At 42.7% G+C, this 23,508-nt stretch overlaps 1 long non-coding RNA gene across 4 annotated transcripts in view; it reads left to right on the plus strand.

Annotated features, from left to right (window-relative positions):
- The window catches only part of LOC124002007, a 36,966-nt gene extending 23,451 nt beyond the window's left edge, over nt 1-13,515 (plus strand). For 3 of the 4 annotated variants that reach the window (XR_006832894.1, XR_006832892.1, XR_006832895.1), the window contains 2 exons: nt 11,904-12,129; nt 12,216-13,515. This is a non-coding gene — a long non-coding RNA (uncharacterized LOC124002007). Of the gene's footprint in view, nt 1-1,010; nt 1,063-11,903; nt 12,130-12,215 lie in introns of those variants that run through there. The other variant, XR_006832896.1, reaches the window with a different exon arrangement.
- The last annotated feature ends 9,993 nt before the right edge of the window (nt 13,516-23,508 follow it).

Consider the following 23,508-nt stretch of genomic DNA (forward strand, 5'->3'; position numbering starts at 1 on the left):
GGAATTTTAATTTGAGAGCCCCAGTGCCCCTACAAGAAAACAAACACCCCGATAATGGTTGTAATGGTTACTTTGCTGTACCGCTGCCTCTGGGTGCCATAGAGAATACACTGAGCATACATTCGGGACCGCCTTGCCTGCATCATTACTACAGGAAAATGGCTGGTTTCTAGCCCAAACTGTTCAAATGTTATGATCCATATTACCGGCGGAAACGCATTTTACATTCATAAACCATGTTGCGGGCCGTTAACCTTGTTCAGTCATGTTACAGCATTAGCTAGCTAGCTAATTACCTGCTAACCACAGATGAACGTTATAATATTCTTTGTGCTAACTCCCAGTAGTGTGCAAACATTTGGTGGCACAGAAAAATGGAGAGCTTCTTCAGGAGATGAGCTTCAAAAGTAGCTAGGATTCATATAGGCTCAATGAAGGCTACATCTTAATCAATTTTCTGGTGCTCCTTAACCATGTATTTTGTGATTGCTGGCAATTTTTAACATTAAAGGACCCCCACCAGAGGCAGTTGCCGCCACTATTTTGGCGTAATTTCCTGTCCTGGAGAGAAAATGCACACTCAGGTTCCACCTCCGAAGAATGACGAAAGCTAACATTACTTGTTTTTTCACGAATTTGGTATGGAAATTTCCACATGGAGTTGGTTAACATCAACAAATAGGGCATTGACAGCTGTTAGTGTAGCTAGCTAGCATGCTAATCTTATCTAGCTAGCTAATGTTCTGTTATTGTTGTTTTGTATTATTTTTTTTTCACTGCACCATATTCAGAAAATTAGCCCGCTGGCTCTATGGCTGGTTCTGGAGCTAGATTTGTCATGCGCATTGATTGATGTAGGGAAAACTTTGCCAAAGATGGAAACCACATGCCTATCTTGTACTTCTATTGTTATATCAAAGGTTTTGGCATCTTCCATGAATTGTAGCTGCAAATCCGCCATAGATATAGTTACACAAACTCCTGAGTTGTCTCGTTTTCCTGTTTTGAAGGTGAACCGTCGCCCCGTTCTGAGTGCTCTGGAGCAGGTTTTCATCAAGGATCTCTACTTTGCTCCCAATCCAACCTGGCAGAGCTTGAGAGGATCTGCAGAGAACAATGGGAGAAACTCCCCAAATACAAGTGTGCCAAGCTTGTAGTGTCATACCCAAGAATAAATTCTGTAATCGCTGCCAAAGGTGCTTCAAAGTACTGAGTAAAGGGTTTGAATACTTATGTAAATTAAATATTTCATTTTTAAAAATAAATAAATTAGCAAACATTTCTAAAACGGTTTTCCTTTGTCATTATGGGGTATTGTGTGTAGATTGTGTGGGGGGGGGGGGGGGCGGCTCAGGCAGCCAAGTGGACACAACTCATCTCAGTTACAATGAGGAATAACTTGACATTGTTAATGAATCAGAAACAGCTGCAATGCTGGTGGGTGGTAACATTCAAATAAAACCCAGCCCTGAAACAAAACGTAGGCTGAAAATAATTTGTATGTCCTATCATAGGAAAAGACACCGCATTCACAGTTCGGATTTGTCACTTCAATCCAAAATACTGTATATAATACTTTGAATGATTTGACTTAACTCGTTGTGCAACATCATGGGTAAGCTCTGGTCTTTCTGCTCAAAGAAGTGGATTTCTACTGGTGTGGGCATTTAATACCTCATGTGGTCCTGTGTAGCTCAGTTGGTAGAGCATGGCGCTTGTAACGCCAGGGTAGTGGGTTCGATCCCCGGGACCACCCATACGTAGAATGTATGCACACATGACTGTAAGTCGCTTTGGATAAAAGCGTCTGCTAAATGGCATATATTATTATTATTATGTGTTTAATTTTGCTCCTAAATCGGTGCTCCTACTTTTTTCAATTTAGGAGCACATGTAGAACCCTGAGAGCCAGGCAGGGTCATGGACAGCTGGGATGTATTTGCGCTGCATTGACCAGATTTATTCTAATCCAACACTTGGAGTCCCGTCCTGCAGCTTGTTATACCATGAAATGTGGCACATTTCATGGGTATTTCAAGTATCCTTTTCCCTCTCCATTGAGTATTCTAACCAGGGTGGATCCATATCCTTGAGATGGCCAGTGGCGAATTGGATATCCCTTTGTCAGTCAGCAGTAGTGTGGGTAGAACCAGCGAAAAGGTTCGGCTCTGAACTGAACAGAAGTATATAAAAACAGAAAGCTACGTTTTAAGTGAGAAGTAGGCATTGGTCTGAAGCTGAAAAAGTAAATTCACATGGTTTTCCAGCATACAGCTTTGACCTACTAGGGAAAGGGGGATACCTAGTCAGTTGTACAACTGAACGCATTCAACTGAAATGTCTTCCACATTTAACCCAACTCCTGAATCAGAGTGGTGCGGGCTGCCTTAATCTACATCGTCGGTGCCCGGGGAACAGTGGGTTAAATGCCTTGCTCAGGGGCAGAAGGACAGATTTTTACTTTGTCAGCTCAGGGATTCGATCCAGCAACATTTTGGTTACTGGCCCAACGTTCCTACCCGCCAGGCTACCTGCCGCCCCATAGCTATTTTGGTATTATATTTCAAACTATGTTAAGGCAGATTGCTTAGGGTTCAAACCTTCTCAAACAGGAAAAGCTTGGGAGAGCATGGGTGGAATAGGCATTGTGGTGCTCATTGTTACGAATCCCTTTTGGTCCGACAGTCTAGGGGGGGATGGTAATGAGACCCGTAGCATAACTCATGCAATTTATAATAGTGACAAAGTGAGAACGAAATAACCACGACAACTGAAATCTACCGTCAAACTCAAGGTTTATTGTAAAACACACGGTAATGGGGGGAGCAGGAAAAGGGGCTGAGCTGGACCCAAGGAAAGAAATAATAAGTATTCAAAACACACCCCTAAGCTAGACTAGCCTACTTTAACAACAGCTAACTAACCAAAAATACAGTGGGTGGTCCGCCCAGTTCTAACTAGTGTATTTAAGTCTACCTACGGGTAGTGTATGCCCATGGGCGACTTGTCTTGGTTTCCCCTTTTCCCACCAGCAAACAAACACCATAACCAAAAACAATACTCACAGGTGAGGACAAAGTGCTATGGAGGTGCAACATTTTGGTTACTGGCCCAACGTTCCTACCCGCCAGGCTACCTGCCGCCCCATAGCTATTTTGGTATTATATTTCAAACTATGTTAAGGCAGATTGCTTAGGGTTCAAACCTTCTCAAACAGGAAAAGCTTGGGAGAGCATGGGTGGAATAGGCATTGTGGTGCTCATTGTTACGAATCCCTTTTGGTCCGACAGTCTAGGGGGGGATGGTAATGAGACCCGTAGCATAACTCATGCAATTTATAATAGTGACAAAGTGAGAACGAAATAACCACGACAACTGAAATCTACCGTCAAACTCAAGGTTTATTGTAAAACACACGGTAATGGGGGGAGCAGGAAAAGGGGCTGAGCTGGACCCAAGGAAAGAAATAATAAGTATTCAAAACACACCCCTAAGCTAGACTAGCCTACTTTAACAACAGCTAACTAACTAACCAAAAATACAGTGGGTGGTCCGCCCAGTTCTAACTAGTGTATTTAAGTCTACCTACGGGTAGTGTATGCCCATGGGCGACTTGTCTTGGTTTCCCCTTTTCCCACCAGCAAACAAACACCATAACCAAAAACAATACTCACAGGTGAGGACAAAGTGCTATGGAGGTGCTCAAACGAGAGGTTAATACACAAAGAGAGAGTGAAACACAGAGACTTACAGACAAGACATTTACAGAGAGATTCAGCTCTAGAGCAAACAACTGACAGGGTTTTTAAACCAAGGGAAAGGAACTGTGATAGGGTAGGAAACAGGAGGAGGTGTGTCTTCTGATTGATGATTGGATTGGTGACTGATTGGGGAGTGATGATTTTCACCTGTGAGGGGAGAAGGAGCGAAAAGAACACAGGATACACACACACAAAGGATACACACACAGGATACTGGTATCCGTAACACTCATGAAATTCCTTTTTTGGCTTCAGACCAATACCTACTTCTCACTTAGTTTTTTTGTTTTTAATTTCCATGGTTTTTGCAAGATGATTATGCACATTATACAACAGATGGGTCTAACACTGATTTGTTAAAACCGCATTCTCGCCGGTGTCTATTTCACAAGTTACCATTGGCTAAATACAGTGGGGCAAAAAAGTTTTTCGTCAGCCACCAATTGTGCAAGTTCTCCCACTTAAAAAGATGAGAGAGGCCTGTAATTTTCATCATAGGTACACTTCAACTATGACAGACAATGAGAATTTTTTTTTCTCCAGAAAATCACATTGTAGGATTTTTGAATTTATTTGCAAATTATTGGTGGAAAATAAGCATTTGGTCACCTACAAACAAGCAAGATTTCTGGCTCTCACAGACCTGTAACTTCTTCTTTAAGAGGATCCTCTGTCCTCCACTCGTTACCTGTATTAATGGCACCAGTTTGAACTTGTTATCAGTGTAAAAGACACCTGTCCACAACCTCAAACAGTCACACTCCAAACTCCACTATGGCCAAGACCAAAGAACTGTCAAAGTACACCAGAAACAAAATTGTAGACCTGCACAGGCTGGCAAGACTGAATCTGCAATAGGTAAGCAGCTTGGTTTGAAGAAATCAACTGTGGGAGCAATTATTAGGAAATGGAAGACATACAAGACAACTGATAATCTCCCTCAATCTGGGGCTCCACGCAAGATCTCACCCCGTGGGGTCAAAATGATCACAAGAACGTTGAGCAAAAATTCCAGAACCACACGGGGGGACCTAGTGAATGACCTGCAGAGAGCTGGGACCAAAGTAACAAAGCCTACCATCAGTAACACACTACGCCGCCAGGGACTCAAATCCTGCAGTGCCAGACGTGTCCCCCTGCTTAAGCCAGTACATGTCCAGGCCCGTCTGAAGTTTGCTAGAGAGCATTTGGATGATCCAGAAGAAGATTGGGAGAATGTCATATGGTCAGATGAAACAAAAATATAACTTTTTGGTAAAAACTCAACTCGTCGTGTTTGGAGGACAAAGAATGCTGAGTTGCATCCAAAGAACACCATACCTACTGTGAAGCATGGGGGTGGAAACATCATGCTTCGGGCTGTTTTTCTGCAAAGGGACCAGGATGATTGATCCGTGTAAAGGAAAGAATGAATGGGGCCATGTATTTTGAGATTTTGAGTAAAAACCTCCTTCCATCAGCAAGGGCATTGAAGATGAAACGTGGCTGGGTCTTTCAGCATGACAATGATCCCAAACACACCACCCGGGTAACGAAGGAGTTGCTTCGTAAGAAGCATTTCAAGGTCCTGGAGTGGCCTAGCCAGTCTCCAGATCTCAACCCCATAGAAAATCTTTGGAGGGAGTTGAAAGTCTGTGTTGCCCAGCAACAGCCCCAAAATATCACTGCTCTTGAGATCTGCATGGAGGAATGGGCCAAAATACCAGCAACAGTGTGTGAAGACTTCCAGAAAACGTTTGACCTCTGTCATTGCCAACAAAGAGGCCAGCTGGCCTCATATATAACAAAGTATTGAGAAACTTTTGTTATTGACCAAATACTTATTTTCCACCATAATTTGCAAATAAATTCATTAAAAATCCTACAATGTGATTTTCTGGATTTTTTTTCTCTCATTTTGTCTGTCATAGTTGAAGTGTACTTATGATAAATTACAGGCCTCTCATCTTTTTAAGTGTGAGAACTTGCACAATTGGTGGCTGACTAAATATTTTTTTGCCCCACTGTATATGATGCTAAAATGCCTATTTACTGTTCCATCTGACTGCACAGTCCACAGTCTCATCAACACAGCCAGGCAATTTATAAACTTGATCTCCACATAAAAATAATCTAAACATTCTCACATTTCTTTTAGACTAACATTTAGTTTTCAACAGCGGAGATTTGTATAAACCTTGCAGTCTGTCTCTCCGACATTTGCAACATTGTTTCAATATTCAAATTCGATCTCCAGCAGTCCCGTAGTAATGAACGTGTCGGGAGTCGGGATGAGACAGTCATGCAGGCAGTGTTTCTCAGCCAGTCGAAATCATGAATCAGCTGGCCTAATTTTATTGGTATATACAAAGAAACGTAATTTGAAAAAGGGTCAAATGAAACAAAGTGCAGCTAGTTTGCAGTCTTTCCAGCTTCACTTTGAAGTGGTTGTGTAAGCTGTGTCGTTGGCTAGCTTCTCTGAACAACTGTGTCCTGACGAGACAGCACATTTTCCATGATATAGCCTCATAAGCTATTTTTTATGGATATATCCAAAGAAATGTCACTAGAAAACAGCTTAAGCAAATGCAGTTACTGTTGTTATTCTGGATGCACTGTTTGACGTGATTTAAGTTAGCCGTAGTTGGTTAGCTAGCAAGCGAGGGGTAAGAACGTTGCCAGCTTGTATGGCATTAAAATGAACGACTGGCAATCGATACAGAACAAAAAGACTGAATGACTGGGTCGCATTTCTGGCAACCGAACCGATAAAACGAATGACCAGCTGGCTTGGGTAGCAACCCTAGATTTGTGTTGAGACTATATGTTGTGAAAGGATGAAATAGTATGAATAAATCCATTAAAAAAAGTGTTTTTTGTGAAAATATGTAAATCATTATTTGAATAAGTTGTTAAGCCATTGTATAAAAGTGATAATGCCTCTCGAAGCCGGTATTTGGAGGATATATTGGCATGGTTTGCCGGCTCTCCACTTCTTGTGCCTAACGACACCCGTGCCAATATATCCTCCAAACACCGGCTTCGAGGGCATTATCACTTAATTATTATACAACATAATGCAGCATAACACCGGAGTCAAAGTTAAATAAAAGTAAACAATCACAAATGGCAACAGAAATAATGTAGTTAGTATTTATTTAATAATAACAGCTGATTTTCCAGAGGGAAGCAAAATAACAAAAACCTGTTTTAGCCAGTATGGACTAAACTGGAAGAAACACAAATAATCAACATGTACCCATTAACTATTTACATGAAAAATGTACCTTTTTAAAATGGATTTTTAAATTTGACCCCTTTTTCTCCCCAATTTCGTGGTATCTAATTGTTTTTTTTAGTAGCTACTATCTTGTCTCATCGCTACAACTCCCGTACGGGCTCGGGAGAGACGAAGGTTGAAGGTCATGCATCCTCCGATACCCAACCAAGCTGCACTGCTTCTTAACACAGTGTGCATCCAATCCGGAAGCCAGATGCACCAATGTGTCGGAGGAAACACCGTACACCTGGCAACCTTGGTTAGCGTGCACTGCACCCAGCCCACCACAGGAGTCGCTGGTGCGCGATGAGACAAGGACATCCCTACCGGCCAAACTCTCAATGTGTGACATGTCTGGTGAGTATGCAGGCCTTGGAAGAGCTTCCAGGAATAGTGTACAGATCCTTGCAACATGGGGCTGTGCATTATCATGCTGAAGTGATGGCTGCTGATGAATGGCACGACAATGGGCCTCGATCTTGTCACGGTATCTCTGTGCATTCAAATCGCAATTGTGTTCGTTGGTTGTGCAAACCCACAGTTTCTTCAGCTGTCCAGGTGTCTGGCCTCAGATGATCCTGCAAGTGGAGAAGCCGGATGTGGAGGACCTAGGCTAACGTGGTTACACATGGTCTGCGGTTGTGAGGCCGATTGGACGCACTCCCAAATTCCCTAAAACAATGTTGGAGACAATTTTATGGTAGAGAAATTAACATTGAATTCTTTGGCAACAGCTCTGATGGACATTCCTGCAGTCAGTATGCCAATTGCATGCTCCCTCAACTTGAGACATCTGTGGCATTATGTTGTGTGACAAAACTGCACATTTTAGAGGGGCCTTGTATTGTCCCCAGCACAACACCTGTGCTGTTTAATCAGCTTCTTAATATAACACACCTGTTGGGTGGAAGGATTATTTTGGCAAATGAGAAATGCTCCCTAACATGGATTTAAACAAATTTGTGCTCAATGTGAGAGAAATAATATTTTTCTGTGTATGGAACATTTCTGGGATCTTTTGTTTCAGCTCATGGAACACTTTCAATGTTGGGTTTTTATATTTTTGTTTGGTGTTAATTAGAACGTGTGACTAAAACCAGTTTGGCAAGCCTTGTCCTGCAGAAGTTGAAATATATAGCCAATACAAAATGTATCGAATGAGTGTAATTTACATTATGGTTTCAGTCAGATTTTTTCCACCACGTAATGAGCAGCTAGCGTGTGCTTGTCCTAATAAGCCATCATTCCACGGTTGCCATAGTGTTTCTTTACATGACTTGACTCTTGTAAAGCACTGTAGTGAATCTACTCAATACAATGACATTACAAATTACTGCATTTCACTGCACAGTTTGAACTTCTAAACAGTGCTATTTTGAGACTGTTTAATCAATTCAGGCCTTGTTTATTAGTGTGCGTGTGTTGCTTCAGAACAAACACTTCTGCCTTGTTATCAACTGTCATAGATAGACAAATATTTAATAAGTTGTACCTAAGAAGGTAAACTGAACAAGTGTTTTGTATTTACTTTCGAATTTGTAGAGGAGATAGTTGGTGTTGTAAACCACAAATAAAATCTTAATATTAAGTATTAAGAAATCATCATTTAGAGTATCTGTTAGTCCTTTGGCGCACAATTTGTGAGACTTATTATACACTGCTCCAAAAAATAAAGAGAACACTTAAACAACACAATGTAACTCCAAGTCAATCACACTTCTGTGAAATCAAACTGTCCACTTAGGAAGCAACACTGATTGACAATAAATGTCACATGTTGTTGTGCAAATGGCATAGACAACAGGTGGAAATTATAGGCAATCAGCAAGACACCCCCAATAAAGGAGTGGTTCTGCAGGTGGGGACCACAGACCACTTCTCAGTTCCTATGCTTCCTGGCTGATGTTTTGGTCACTTTTGAATGCTGGCGGTGCTTTCACTCTAGTGGTAGCATGAGACGGAGTGGAGTCTACAACCCACACAAGTGGCTCAGGTAGTGCAGCTCATCCAGGATAGCACATCAATACGAGCTGTGGCAAGAAGGTTTGCTGTGTCTGTCAGCGTAGTGTCCAGAGCATGGAGGCGCTACCAGGAGACAGGCCAGTACATCAGGAGACGTGGATCAGGCCGTAGGAGGTCAACGACCCAGCAGCAGGACCGCTACCTCCGCCTTTGTGCAAGGAGGAGCAGGAGGAGCACTGCCAGAGCCCTGCAAAATGACCTCCAGCAGGCCACAAATGTGCATGTGTCTGCTCAAACGGTCAGAAACAGACTCCATGAGGGTGGTATGAGGGCCCGATGTCCATAGGTGGGGGGACGTGACAGAGTCTGGAGACGCCGTGGAGAATGTTCTGCTGCCTGCAACATCCTCCAGCATGACCGGTTTGGCGGTGGGTCAGTCATGGTGTGGGGTGGCATTTCTTTGGGGGGCTGCACAGCCCTCCATGTGCTCGCCAGAGGTAGCCTGACTGCCATTAGGTACCGAGATGAGATCCTTGGACCCCTTGTGAGACCGCCCCTTGTTGGCCCTGGGTTCCTCCTAATGCTCGACCTCATGTGGCTGGAGTGTGTCAGCAGTTCCAGAAAGAGGAAGGCATTGACGCTATGGACTGGCCCGCCCTTTCCCCAGACTTGAATCCAATTGTGCACATCTGGGACATCATGTCTCGCTCCATCCACCAACGCCACGTTGCACCACCCACGTTGCACCACAGACTGTCCAGGAGTTGGCGGATGCTTTAGTCCAGGTCTGGGAGGAGATCCATCCGCCACCTCATCAGGAGCATGCCCAGGCGTTGTAGGGAGGTCATACAGGCATGTGGATGCCACACACACTACGGAGCCTCATTTTGACTTGTTTTAAGGACATTACATCAACGTTGGATCAGCCTATAGTGTGGTTTTCCACTTTAATTTTGAGTGTGACTCCAAATCCAGACCTCCATGGGTTGATAAATTTGATTTCCACTGATAATTTTTGTGTGATTTTGTTGTCCGCACATTCAACTATGTAAAGAAAAGTATTTAATAATATTTCATTCATTCAGATCTAGGATGTGTTCTTTTAGTGTTCCCTTTATTTTTTGAGCAGTGTATATATTGTTTTCAACTATAAAAAAAAAAAAACACATGCATCGGCATAACGTTATCTGTAAATCGCTGACTTTTGCCTCCCTAAAATCAGTACCGGTCCCAAAAAATCCCACATCGGTTGGGCTCTACTTGGAAGTTATTTAGCTAGCTAGCTATGTTTTGTGGAAGAATGTAGCTATGATATATTAACATTTGAGTTGTGGTACAGTCTTGTAGTCCGGTAGTAAGAATCTCATCTATTGTACCTAGCAATGCAAAATAACGTTAGCAGCATGGCAGTTCCCCAAAGTTTGGTGGTTTTAAACTTAACATAACTAACGTTGGCTAGCTAAGCTATGTTTTGTGTAAGAAAGTATGATACTGTATATTGTGGTGCATGAACTGGTCATACGTGTTAGCTTATTTGTTTGTGCTCTGCTTACATGCAAGTGTCTAGGTCAGCAATTACTTGGTAAAATATAGCTAGCTTTCCTCGCTTGTTGTTTAGCTACCTAGCCAATGTTATCTCTCATATGGCTGGTATAACTTTACATTAGCTAGCTAGCATGCAAATTTATGTTAGCTATCTAGCTAATCAACACAAAACCACATTCATTAAAGATGTTAGCATTGTCAGAAATGCTACAAAAAGATAGCAGCACATAGTTGGTTCTTGAGAGCGTTACATTTATGAATTTAATCAGAACTGTTGACCCTACAAACGTATTCAGTCCGAAGGTGGCAAATCTCATGGTCACTATGGGCGCTATAGTCTTGTTGTCCGTCGCCTAGATCTTGAGCTAGTTCTGCGCAACAAAATATATATTTTTCCTCATGTTAATGATCCTGTCAAAAATCCTGTATGTGGTTCTCGTTAACAGATGCACGGCTCATGATGAGAGGCAGAGAGTGCGTTGCATACCTCCAATATTGGCTTAGATATGGTAGGGAGATTTTAATTTAACATTGATTGAAGCTCAATGCCAACATATTGTGGTGGCTATCGTCCCCACAAGAATACAGGCTGTGTTTGGCCTGATTGTCCTAGGTTAAGTGAAGGGTGAGATTTAGGTTGAGGCAGGCGTTAGGGTGAGAGATGGGATCAAAGTGGTTGTCTACATTGACATCCAGTTAAGGACTGTCCACCCAGTGCAGACAGAGAGATGAGACTTTGGGCCACTATGGTAACCCAGGAGCTGTTAAACTGCCAAACAAGAGTCATTTGGTGTTGATATGGTCAGAGCAGGTGCTGCTGATACTGTGAGCCCCATAAACAGCCCTGGAGCCAGTCCCCCATGACCCCACACTGCGTCCCCTTCCTCCCCTCCCAACACAGCAGCCAGCGCTTCCTTTCCGCCACACCTCACCCCGACCGACCCTGATCCCAGTGAGCCAGCATGGCTTCCACATGTTTCACTCACACTTTCGTCCCCCCCTCTCCAACTCCTCCCTCCTGAATAAACTGCCAAGGCTGCCTCAGCAAAGAAAAATATTATTCGCCCTTAGAAAAAAGCCAATGAGTGAAATCTTGCCCCATCTGACAGAGCGACAGAACGTTTGCATGTGAATTAAATAATTGTTTTGGTTTGCGAGAGCTAAAGCCCTTAATTTATACCATATTATGAGGCTGTATTTGAGCACGAAATGGAGACTCATTTCCAGGCAGAGAAGAGGGGTCCAGGGACAGAGGGAGACTCCTCATTGTCTTCATCATTAGACTTGTGGAGGGGGAACATTTCTAAAGGTATCAACATTCATCCATAAAAATATTTAATATTCTCTTTCCCTTCATCCTCTGTTTGTCTCTGTAGGGTGGCCTGGTATGAAGATGGCAGGATGTTACTGATTCTGATGACTTGTGAGGTTCCTCTGGCTCTACTGACCCAAGATTGGAGAGTGGCACAGTTTGGTCTCATCTGGTACACTTGTCCTTAAATCTATATGATAGACATGTGTATCACCATCTTTGTCCTTCCACCCTCCAGGATTCCGGGCTACACCAGCAGCCTCCTCTTCATGCTCATCTTCTTAGTTGTGGTGAGTTCAGTACAAATCTTATGCCTCTAAAGGTTGACTAGTTTCTCTTCCACCATAATCCACCTGATCTGTTGCTTCTCTCACAGGTTGTGGTCAAGAAATGGGTACATCCCCTGCCCCCTACCAAGCAATGTGACCAGGTGTAACAACCACATCACAAACGGCCCTAATCACACACACCAAATACTGAAAGTGACATGTAGGCTGTGAGCTTCACTTCAGGTGGCAGGTAGCCTAGCGGTTAACAGCGTTGGGCCTGTAACCGAAAGGTCGATGTTTTGAATACCCGAGCCGCCAAAATATGGAAAAATCTGCTTCTGAGCAAGGCAGTTAACCCCCAACAAAAACTGTTCCCAGGGCACCGATGACGTGGACGTCGATTTAAGGAAGCCCCCTGCACCTCTCTGATTCAGAGGGATTGGGTTAAATGGGGAAGACACATTTCAGTTCAATGCATTCAGTTCTGCAACTGACTAGGTTTTCTCTTTCATACATTTTTTTGTATCTAACTGCCACAGTGACTGGTGGACCAAAATGTTAATTTCCCACCCTGGTAACACCTACCCTCGAGTCCTGGTTGTAGGATTAGGCAGGAATCCTGGAGATTGCGTTTCTGAATGGGAGGCTTTGGTGGCTGACTGAGCCAGTTATGTATTGACGAATACCAGAGAATGCTGCACTGTGACTGGTGCCAGTCCTGAAGGGGAGGAAGTACTTACGACCCTGCCAGTGCCAGGAAGTGAACTTTGACCTTGTTGGATATAACAGCAGCACTATTGCTTCCTTGTATACAGTCATGGCTGTGGGTCCATTTAAATGGCTGTTGTTTAGTTTCCTCCGTAGTCAAGACTATGGAATTCAATCTACCCCAAAGACACTCGTATTTCCAACCACCCTTTACAACTCCTCTCATTTCTTAAACATTAGAAATGAACAAGAGTGAAATTAACATTGGTGCATTTAATTGAATTTTTCCAGATATCGAATTCCTTCAGATTTGGAATGTACGCCCAAACTCTCACCCAGTAAGGTATATATGCATCGGTGCCATTTTATGATGAGTGAGGACAATAGAATAAAAAAACATTATGCCCATGGCCTTATTTCTATTACAGCACATTGGATGACTGTCATTCATATTCCATTCACTCCGCTGAATGTAACATCGATATGTTTCGGCTACTACATGATACTCAAATGTTCCCTATACCCATCATGAGGTTGCTACAACCTAGCTTATGAATGAAACTTTCCAACATAAGTGCACAGGTCGAGAGAAATTTGAGTAATCAAGGTGACAGACATTGACACATTCAATACCGCCTTGCACACTTGTCTGCATCTAGCTGATCTAAGGTGTAATCATTAGTCCTGCAGTTGCAAACAAATTTCTATTGGACAAATTCAAGTATGTTTATCCATGTTTTGTTCTGTTTGCTTCCGTTTAAGAAACATAAGCCCTTGATCACATGCAAACACAGTTCACTTTCATGGCAGCCACATACAAACAGCAATGATCCCTTTGATTGTTGTATAATTCCTTATTGGATCTATGCAGTCTCCTCTCACCTTTTCCCTTCGCTTGTGAACTTCAGTGCACAACACATCAGCTGTCTGTTAACAGGTGAAAAATCCCTTCCAAGCCAAACCTTAATATCATAACCGCTAACAGCTACACACAGCCTACATCGTTGTCACCATATTAGCTAACATCATAATTAACATAGCTACTAGAACTAATGTGTTACTAAACTGCTACAATCACACAGGACCGTGTACAGCGAGCAGTTCAGCAGTTACACCGGAGGACATTGGTGGTTATACAACCAAAAGCTTACCTTGACTTGGATGAGTTCCAGTGTTGGATAGCCATAGCCAGCTAGCATCCCTCTTGAGCCAAGTATTAGAGTAGGCTAAACTAGCTAGCTGCATCTATGTCTCTTGCTTCACCATTTTTAAAGAAATTAATTTGTTCAAAACTGTTCAACTATTGTCTTTCTCTGAGTCAACTACACACCACATTTTATGCACTGCAGTGCTAGCTAGCTGTAGCATATGCTTTCAGTACTTTATTTATTCTCTGATCCTTTGATTGGATGGACAACATGTCAGTTCATGCTGCAAGAGCTCGGATGGGTTGGAGGACGTCCTCCGGAAGTTGTCATAATAACTGTGTAACTCTATGGAAGGGGGTGAGAACCACGAGCCTCCTAGGTTTTGTGTTGAAGTCAGTGAACCCAGAGGATTGCGGAAGCTAGCCGTACCTCGGCTACACGATGGTGCTACCCTATAGAGTGCTGTTGAGGCTACTGTAGACCTTCATTGCAAAACAGTGTTTTAATAAATTATTTGGGGACGTGTATAAATGTGATATAGTTGTCAAAAAAGGATGACTTCAATGTTTCACTATTTAACATTTTCTGAAATTTACTGATGAGGATGGTCCTCTTACTCTTCCGAGGAGCCTCCACTGATGCATTGACTCAACTTGTCTCCATCAACCCTGGATATTTAGTCAGTAAAACAGACTGTATAATATTTGTAAGCTGTAATACGCTTTATTGCAATTAATAGTGCAGTACAATTATTACAGTTGCAGAAGCAGTTTTCTGGATCTTCTGGAGCTTTAGTAAAAGGCACCGTCTGTCTATAGTTCTTAGTCACTGTCAGTGGTGACATTTCCCAATCATTAAGAGTGCAGGATTGTGTAGTGTATGGAATAACATATGCTCCAGAGCTGAGTGCAACCAGCAGCTGCCACTCACGTGTGAATGTGCCTGTACTATTAATCTGTGTGTGTCTGGGGGGGCGTGCAGAATTACATGGCACACATGGTTATACGATTCAGATACCATGATATATTGCTGCCAGAGGAGGCAGTGCAAAAGTGTGTTTTATTTGTGTGCAGTGTGCATGTATTTATAGATATGTCTAAAATACTAAATCAGAGAACTTCTCACCTCAACTTTACAATATCACACACTGCAGTTTTTCTGGTAATGACCACTACTATTATTATTACTCCTACAACTATTACTACTAGACACACACACACACTGCCCCCCTTCCCCCTACTTTCCCTGGGTAACCGTATAAGTTTCTACGGTGTTAATGACGGCAGTGTAGGGAATGATGGATGTGTGTTTTGAGTGCTTACATCATCCCCACCATGGCCTTCTCCTTCCTCTGCCACACTGCTGTGGTGCCCATCTACTGTGAGCTGGACCAGTCAGTACCCTGCCTGCCTGACTGACGCAGCCCTTTACACATCCTTCTAAACACTGATTTGTCTGCCATTGTAATCCTTGGGCTGGCTGTGTGTGTAAAAAAAAATATTTAAAAAATACAAATACAATTTTTTATTTATTTATTATTAATTTTCATGAATGGAAAAACACTTCAAACTTCAATGACTAATACCAGATATAAACTATGTTGAAATTATGATGGTACTATTATTTTTAAATGTAATTTTTGAGAACTAGCAATCACCAAAATAAAAGCTAGACAGTCAGGGAGAATTAAATTCCAAAACAATGATTTAAGCAGTGTTGGTTTTGTTATGTTTGAGCAAAACAACACAGTATATGCCATGGAATAATCAATTTAATTACAGGAAATTGGTTTTAAAAATGCAAAATGAAATGGGCAGTGACACACTTCACAGAGAGAGAGAGCTGGTTGACACTACAAGCTCTATTAAATCCATGGTGTCTCTACCTCCTCCTAAAATGTTATATTGGACCAGTCCTTCACTTTGCTTTATCTCTCTGACAGGCCACATGGACACAGAGCTGTTGCTAGGCTACGACGTGAACCTTCCGAGTGATGTGTTGGTGATGGAAAAGAGACCATGGTCTCAGCATTGACTCCATTTCAAAATAAATGTTCAATTAAAAACTAAAATGTCTGAGCGTCTGACAATCCTGCTGGTTGTGCTGCTGACTGTGTTTGGGGTTGTGGGTAGGTGTTAAGTCGTTTAACTGATGGGGTTTCCGTTTGGGGGGTATTTATTGTTCCATTAGCATCTACTGGTAATGTTAGGACCTTATTAGCTAAATGGGTTTTGAATGGTTGGTTAATGTACTCATGTTTAGGTTCTTTAATCTGTAGTTTGCTTTGGGTGTTAAGTATAGCATGGTGTACCTTGTGTACAAAGTCTCTGGAGTCTGTCGTGGTAAATGCACACTTCCCAAATTCATCCTCATACTGGAGTTGTTTAGCCTCATAAATCATGGAAAAGACAATATTGCAAGGACCCCAAAAAACAAAAGAAAATGTTACTTTTTTTAATGGCAATGTTTTCATATCTGCTGGCAATGTAATGATCATGACTAACCTGTGACTGCACTGTATCACTACGATGATGTAATTTCCTTGTTTCTGCTGATCTTCAGCCTGTTTGTGGGACTGCTCAGTCTGTGTCATCGTGGTCACCTGGGCAGAGAACCCCTGAACAGGACCACATGACCACAGGACCACATGACCAGACAAGCCATGTACCTGCTCCATGGAGCCTAAAGGGAAAATGCTGCCAGATAAATCATATTTGGCAGCAAACCAGGATGCTATGACCACCAAACAGGCCAGTGGTAGGACCACAAGATCACTGCATCCAGACTCTGAAAGCATAAGACTGCCCAGTTACTGAATGTTGCGCTGATGTATTGAGTGAATATACTATACCTTCCTCTATACCGCACCTCCGGTATCCATGGAAGAAAAGTCATTCAAATGCTTATCAACTATTTCATTATATGATCAATTTATTGTACTGTAAAATGATAAATAAAAGGGAAACATTGTGATTTGTATAACTGACTTTTACTGTGGAATGATAATCACTCGAGCATGTTGTATGTGCGTGTGTGTGTGTGTGTGTTTGACTGACAGCCATATTATTGACGTTGGGACAACCTCTGCAGTGTAGGGCTGGGGGTCCTGTCTGTAGCTAATAAAAGCCAAATGCCTAGTACGTTTCCAATCATGATGCTGTTTAGATTCTCTCGGCACCCTCTGGAACCTCTGGTCGCTGAACTGCCGCTTCTAATCTGAGGAATTAGGCTCACTGACTGGTCCCCATTTCCCTCCCAAAGCAGAGCAGGAGACCGCCCTCTCCTCACACCCCCAACCAGGGGTTAGGAGGCTCCCTAATCCAGGAAATCTCCCTGGTCTCCCCCATACCCCGCAGGACGTTCCTAGAACAGGCAGACAGCCTGCTGGCTATGAAAAATAACATGGGAGATCAGCTATCGTCAGGGATGTGAGTCATTGCTGGAGTATTCTGGTAAAGCTTTGCTAGTTTGGCTCTCATATACAGTGCCTTTGGAAAGTATTCAGACCCCTTGACGTTACAGCCTTATACTAAAATGGATTAAATAAAACAATTTCCTCGGCAATCAACACACAATACCCCATAATGAGAAAGCGAAAAAAGGTTTAGGAATTTTAGCTAATGTAACTGAAATACCTTATTTACACAAGTATTCAGACCCTTTGCTATGAGACTTGAAATTGGGCTCAGGTGCATCCTGTTTTCATTGATCATTCTTGATGTTTTTACAACTTGATTGGAGTCCAACTTGATTGGATTTGGAAAGGCACATATCTGGGGAAAGGTACCAAAACATTTCTGCAGCATTGAAGGTCCCCAAGAACACAGTGGTCTCCATCTTTTTAAAAGTTTTTATTTGATTACTTTTACCCCCTTTTCTCCCTAATTTTGTGGTATCCAATTGGTCAGTCTTGCCTCATTGCTGCAACTCCCGTACGGACTCGGAGAGGCGAAGGTCGAGAGCTGTGCATCCTCCGAAACACAACCCAGCCAAGCCACACTGCTTGACACAATTTCCGCTTAAACCGGAAGCCAGCTGCACCAATGTGTGCACCACACAGCTGCACCAATGAGGAAACACTACACCTGACCACTGTGTCAGCGTGCATTGCGCCCAGCCTGCCACATTTGAAACAAAACAAAAATACAAACCTGTTTTTGCTTTGTCATTATTGGGTATTGTGTATAGATTTTGAGGGGGAAAAAACAATTTAATTTTAGAATAAGGCTGTAACAAAATGTGGAAAAGGTCAAGGGGTCTGAATACTTTCCGAATGCACTGTGTGCATAGATGTATACAATAAAGTTTGGACACACCTACTCATTCAAGGGTTTTTCTTTATTTTTACGATTTTCTACCTTGTAGAATAATACTGAAGACGACAACTGAAGACGACAACTGTGAAATAACACATTTGTTAGTAACCAAAAAAGTGTTAAACAAATCAAAATATTTTTGATTCTTCAAAGTCAACCAGCTTCACCTGGAATGCTTTTCCAACAGTCTTGAAGGAGATATATGCTGAACATATGCTGAACACACATGCTGAACATTTGCTGAACACTTGTTGGCTGCTTTTCCTTCACTCTGGTCAGACTCATCCCAAACCATCTCAATTGGTTTGAGGTTGGTTGATTGTGGAGGCCAGGTCATCTGATGCAGGCCATATGATATCTCCAAAACCCACTGCCTGTATAGTGCTGTATAGTATCCACACCCCTCAACGTTTTCTACATTTTGTTGTTACAGCCTGAATTTAAAATTGATTAAATTAAGATTTAGATCCTTACTGTCCCTAGAATTTCTAAGCAAACAGCTGGAGGCAGGGCTTTCTCCTATAGAGCTCCATTTTTATGAAATGGTCTGCCTACCACTGTGAGAGACGCAGACTCGGTCTCAAACTTTAAGTCTTTATTGAAGACTCATCTCTTCAGTAGCTCCAATGATTGAGTGTAGTCTGGCCCAGGAGTGTGAAGATGAACAGAAAGGCACTGGAGCAACGAACTGCCCTTGCTGTCTTTGCCTGGCCGGTAACCCTCTCTCCACTGGGATTCTCTGCCTCTAACCCTATTACAGGGGCTTACTGAGTCACTGGCTTACTGGTGCTCTTCCATGCCGTCCTGAGGAAGGGTGCGTCTCTTGAGTGGGTTGAGTCACTGACGTGATCTTGCTGTCCAGGTTGCCCCCCCCCCCCCCCCCGGGGTTCGTGCCGTGGGGTTATCTTTGTGGGCTATACTCGGCCTTGTCTCAGGATGGTAAGCTGGTGGTTGAAGATATCCCTCTAGTGGTGTGGGGGCTGTGCTTTGGCAAAGTGGGTGGGGTTATATCCTGCCTGTTTGGACCTGTCCGGGGGTATCGTCGGACGGGGCCACAGTGTGTCTCGACCCCTCCTGTCTCAGCCTCCAGTATCTATGCTGCAATAGTTTGTGTCGGGGGCCTAGGGTCAGTCTGTTATATCTGGAGTATTTCTCCTGTCTTATCCGGTGTCCTGTGTGAATTTAAGTAGGGCTCAGAGGACCTGAGCCCTAGGACCATGCCTCAGGACAACCTGGCCTGATGACTCCTTGCTGTCCCCAGTCCACCTGGTCGTGCTGCTGCTCCAGTTTCAACTGTTCTGCCTGCGGCTATGGAACCAATACCTATTCACTGGAAGTGCTACCTTGTCCCTGCTGTTTTAAACTCTCTAGAGACAGCAGCTACTCTGAATGATCGGCTCTGAAAAGCCAACTGACATCTACTCCTGAGGTGCTGACCTGTTGCACCCTCTACAACCACTGTTTTTCATAGCCACCGTGCTTCTACATCTGCATTGCTTGCTGTTTGGATTATTAGGCTGGGTTTCTGTACAGCACTTTGTGTCATCAGCTGATGTAAGAAGGGCTTTATAAATCAATTTGATTGATACATTACTCCATCACTCTCCTCAGTCAAATAGCCCTTACACAGCCTGGAGGTGTATTGGGTCACTGTCCTGTTGATAAACAAATGATAGTCCCACTAAGCGCAAACCACATGGGATGGTGTATCTCTGAAGAATGCTGTGGTAACCATGCGGATTAAGTGTGCCTTGAATTATAAATACATCACAGACAGTGTCACCAGTAAAGCACACAGACACCTCCATGCTTCACGATGGAACCACACATGCGGAGATCATCCGTTCGCCTACTCTGCATCTCACAAAGACACAGCAGTTGGAACCAAAACTCTCCAATTTGGACTCAGACCAAAGGACAGATTCCCACGGGTCTAATGTCCAGTTCTTGTGTTTCTTGGCCAAGCAAGTCTCTTCTTCTTATTGGTGTCCTGTAGTAGTGTTTTTTTTGCAGCAATTTGACTATGAAGGCCTGATTCACGCAGTCTCCTCTGTACAGTTGATGTTGAAATATCTGTTATCTGAACTCTGAAGCATTTACTTTGGCTGCAATTTCTGAGGCTGGTAACTATAATGAACTTATCCTCTGCAACAGAGCTAACTCTGGGTCTTCCTTTCCTGTGGTGGTCCACATGAGAGCCAGTTTCATAGCGCTTGATGGCTTTTGCAACTGCACTTGAAGAAATTTTCAAAGTTTTTCATTTTCTGCATTGGCTGACCTTCATGTCTTAAAGTAATGATGGACTGTCATTTCTCTTTGCTTATTTGAGCTGTTCTTCACATAATATGGACACAGCTGATTGACTCAAACGCATTAGGGAAAGAAATTCCACAAACTAACTTTTAACAAGACACCTGTTAATTCAAATCCAATAAGAGTACATTAGAGTGTCTAGTTTGAGAAACAGAAGCCTCACGTCCTCAACTGGCAGCTTCATTAAATAGTACGCGCAAAACACCAGTCTCAATGTCAACAGTGAAGAGGCTACTCCGGGATGCTCGCCTTCTAGGCAGAGTTCCTCTGTCCAGTGTCTGTGATCTTTTGCCCATCATAATTTTTTCTTTTTATTGGCCAGTCTGAGATATGGCTTTTTCTTTGCAACTCTGCCTAGAAGAACAGCATCCTGGAGTTGCCTTTTCACTGTTGATGTTAATATTGGTGTTTTGAGGTACTATTTAATGAAGCTGCCAGTTGGGGACTTGTGAGGTGTCTGTTTCTCAAACTAGACACACTAATGTACTTGTCCTCTTGCTCAGTTGTGCCTCGGGGCCTCCCACTCCCCTTTCTATTTTGGTTAGAGCCAGTTTGCGCTGTTCTGTGAAGGGAGTAGTACACAGCGTTGTACGAGATCTTCAGTTTCTTGGCTATTTCTCGCATGGAATAGCCTTCCTTTCTCAGAACAAGAATAGACTGACGAGTTTCAGAAGACAGGACTTTGTTTCTGGCCATTTTGAGCCTGTAATTGAACTTACAAATGCTGATGCTCCAGACACTCAACTAGTCTAAAGAATGACAGTTTTATTGCTTCTTTAATCAGAACAACAGTTTTCATCTGTGCTAACTCCTTTGCAATTATGTTTTCTAATGATCAGTTTGCCTTTTAAAGTTATAAACTTGAATTAGCTAACACAATGTGCCATTGGAACACAGGAATGATGGTTGCTGATAATGGGCCTCTGTACGCCTATGTAGATGTTCAATAAAAAATCTGCCGTTTCCAGCTACAATAGTCATTTACAACATTAACAATGTCTACACTGTATTTCTGATCAATTTGATGTTATTTTAATGGACAAAAAATGTCTAAGTGACCCCAAAGTTTTGAATGGTTGTGTGTGTGTATATATATATATATATATATATATATATATATATATATATATATTTTACCAGGCAAGTCAGTTAAGAACACATTCTTATTTTCAATGACGGCCTGGGAACAGTGGGTTAACTGCCTGTTCAGGGGCAGAACGACAGATTTGTACCTTGTCAGCTCGGGGGTTTGAACTCGCAACCTTACGGTTACTAGTCCAACCACTAGGCTACCCTGCCCCCCCCCCCCCACACACACACACACACACACACACACACACACACACACACACACACACACACACACACACACACACACACACACACACACACACACACACACACACACACACACACACACTTAGGTTGGAGTCATTAAAACTCGCTTTTCAACCACCACAAATTTCTTGTTAACAAACTATAGTTTTGGCAAGTCGGTTAGGACATCTACTTTGTGTATGACTTAAGTAATTTTTCTAACAATTGTTTCCAGCCAGATTATTTCATTTATAATTCACTGTATCACAATTCCAATGGGTCAGAGGTTTACAGTATAAATTCACTGTCCCTTTAAACAGCTTGGAAAATTCCAGAAAATTATGTCATGGCTTTAGAAGCTTCTGATAAGATAATTGACATCATTTGAGTCAATTGGAGGTGTACCTGTGGGTGTATTTCAAGGCCTACCTTCAAACTCAGTGCCTCTTTGCTTGACATCATGGGAAAATAAAAATAAATCAGCCAAGACCTCAGAATTTTTTTTGTAGACCTCTACAAGTCTGGTTCCTTGGGAGCAAACGCCTGTACCATGTTCATCTGTACAAACAATAGCATGCAAGTATAAACACCATGGGACCACGCAGCTGTCGTACTGCTCAAGAAGGAGACTCGTTCTGTCTCCTAGAGATTAATGTGCTTTGGTGCGAAAAGTGCAACTCAATCCCAGAACAACAGCAAAGGACCTTGTGAAGATGCTGGAGGAAACAGGTACAAAAGTATCTATATCCACAGTAAAACGAGTCCTATATTAACATAACCTGAAAGGCCGCTCAGCAAGGAAGAAGCCACGGCTCCAAAACCGCCATAAAAAAGCCAGACTACGGTTTGCAACTGCACATGGGGACAAAGATCGTACTTTTGGAGAAATGTCCTCTAGTCTGATGAAACAAAAATAGAACTGTTTGGCCATAATGACCATCGTTATGTTTGGAGGAAAAAGGGGGGAGGCTTGCAAGCCGAAGAACATCATCCCAACCTTGAATCACGGGGTGGCAGCATCATGTTGTGGGGGTGCTTTTCTCCAGGAGGGACTGGTGCACTTCACCATATAGATGGCATCATGAGGAGATAAAATTATATGGATATATTGAAGCAACATCTCAAGACATCAGTTAAAGCTTGGTCGCAAATGGGTCTCCCAAATGGACAATGACCCCAAGTGTACTTCCCTGACCTCAATCCTATAGAAAATGTGTGGGCAGAGCTGAAAAAGCGTGTGCAAGCAAGGAGGCCTACAAACTTGACTCAGTTACACCAGCTTTGTCAGGAGGAATGGGCCAAAATTCACCCAATTTAATGTGGGAAGCTTGTGGAAGACTACCCTAAACGTTTGACCCAAGTTTTAAACAATTTTAAAGGCAATGCTACCAAATACTAATTGAGTGTATGTAAACTTCTGACCCACTGGGAATGTGATGAAAGGTGAAATAAATCATTCTCTCTATGATTATTCTGACATTTCACATTCTTAATATACAGTGGTGATCCTAACTGGCCTAATACAGATTTTTTTTACTAGGATTAAATGTCAGGAATTGTGAAAAACTGAGTTTAAATCTATTTGGCTGAGGTGTATA

The sequence above is a fragment of the Oncorhynchus gorbuscha genome, linkage group LG17 (genome assembly GCF_021184085.1).
Source record: "Oncorhynchus gorbuscha isolate QuinsamMale2020 ecotype Even-year linkage group LG17, OgorEven_v1.0, whole genome shotgun sequence".
NCBI classification, from domain to species: Eukaryota; Metazoa; Chordata; class Actinopteri; order Salmoniformes; family Salmonidae; genus Oncorhynchus; species Oncorhynchus gorbuscha.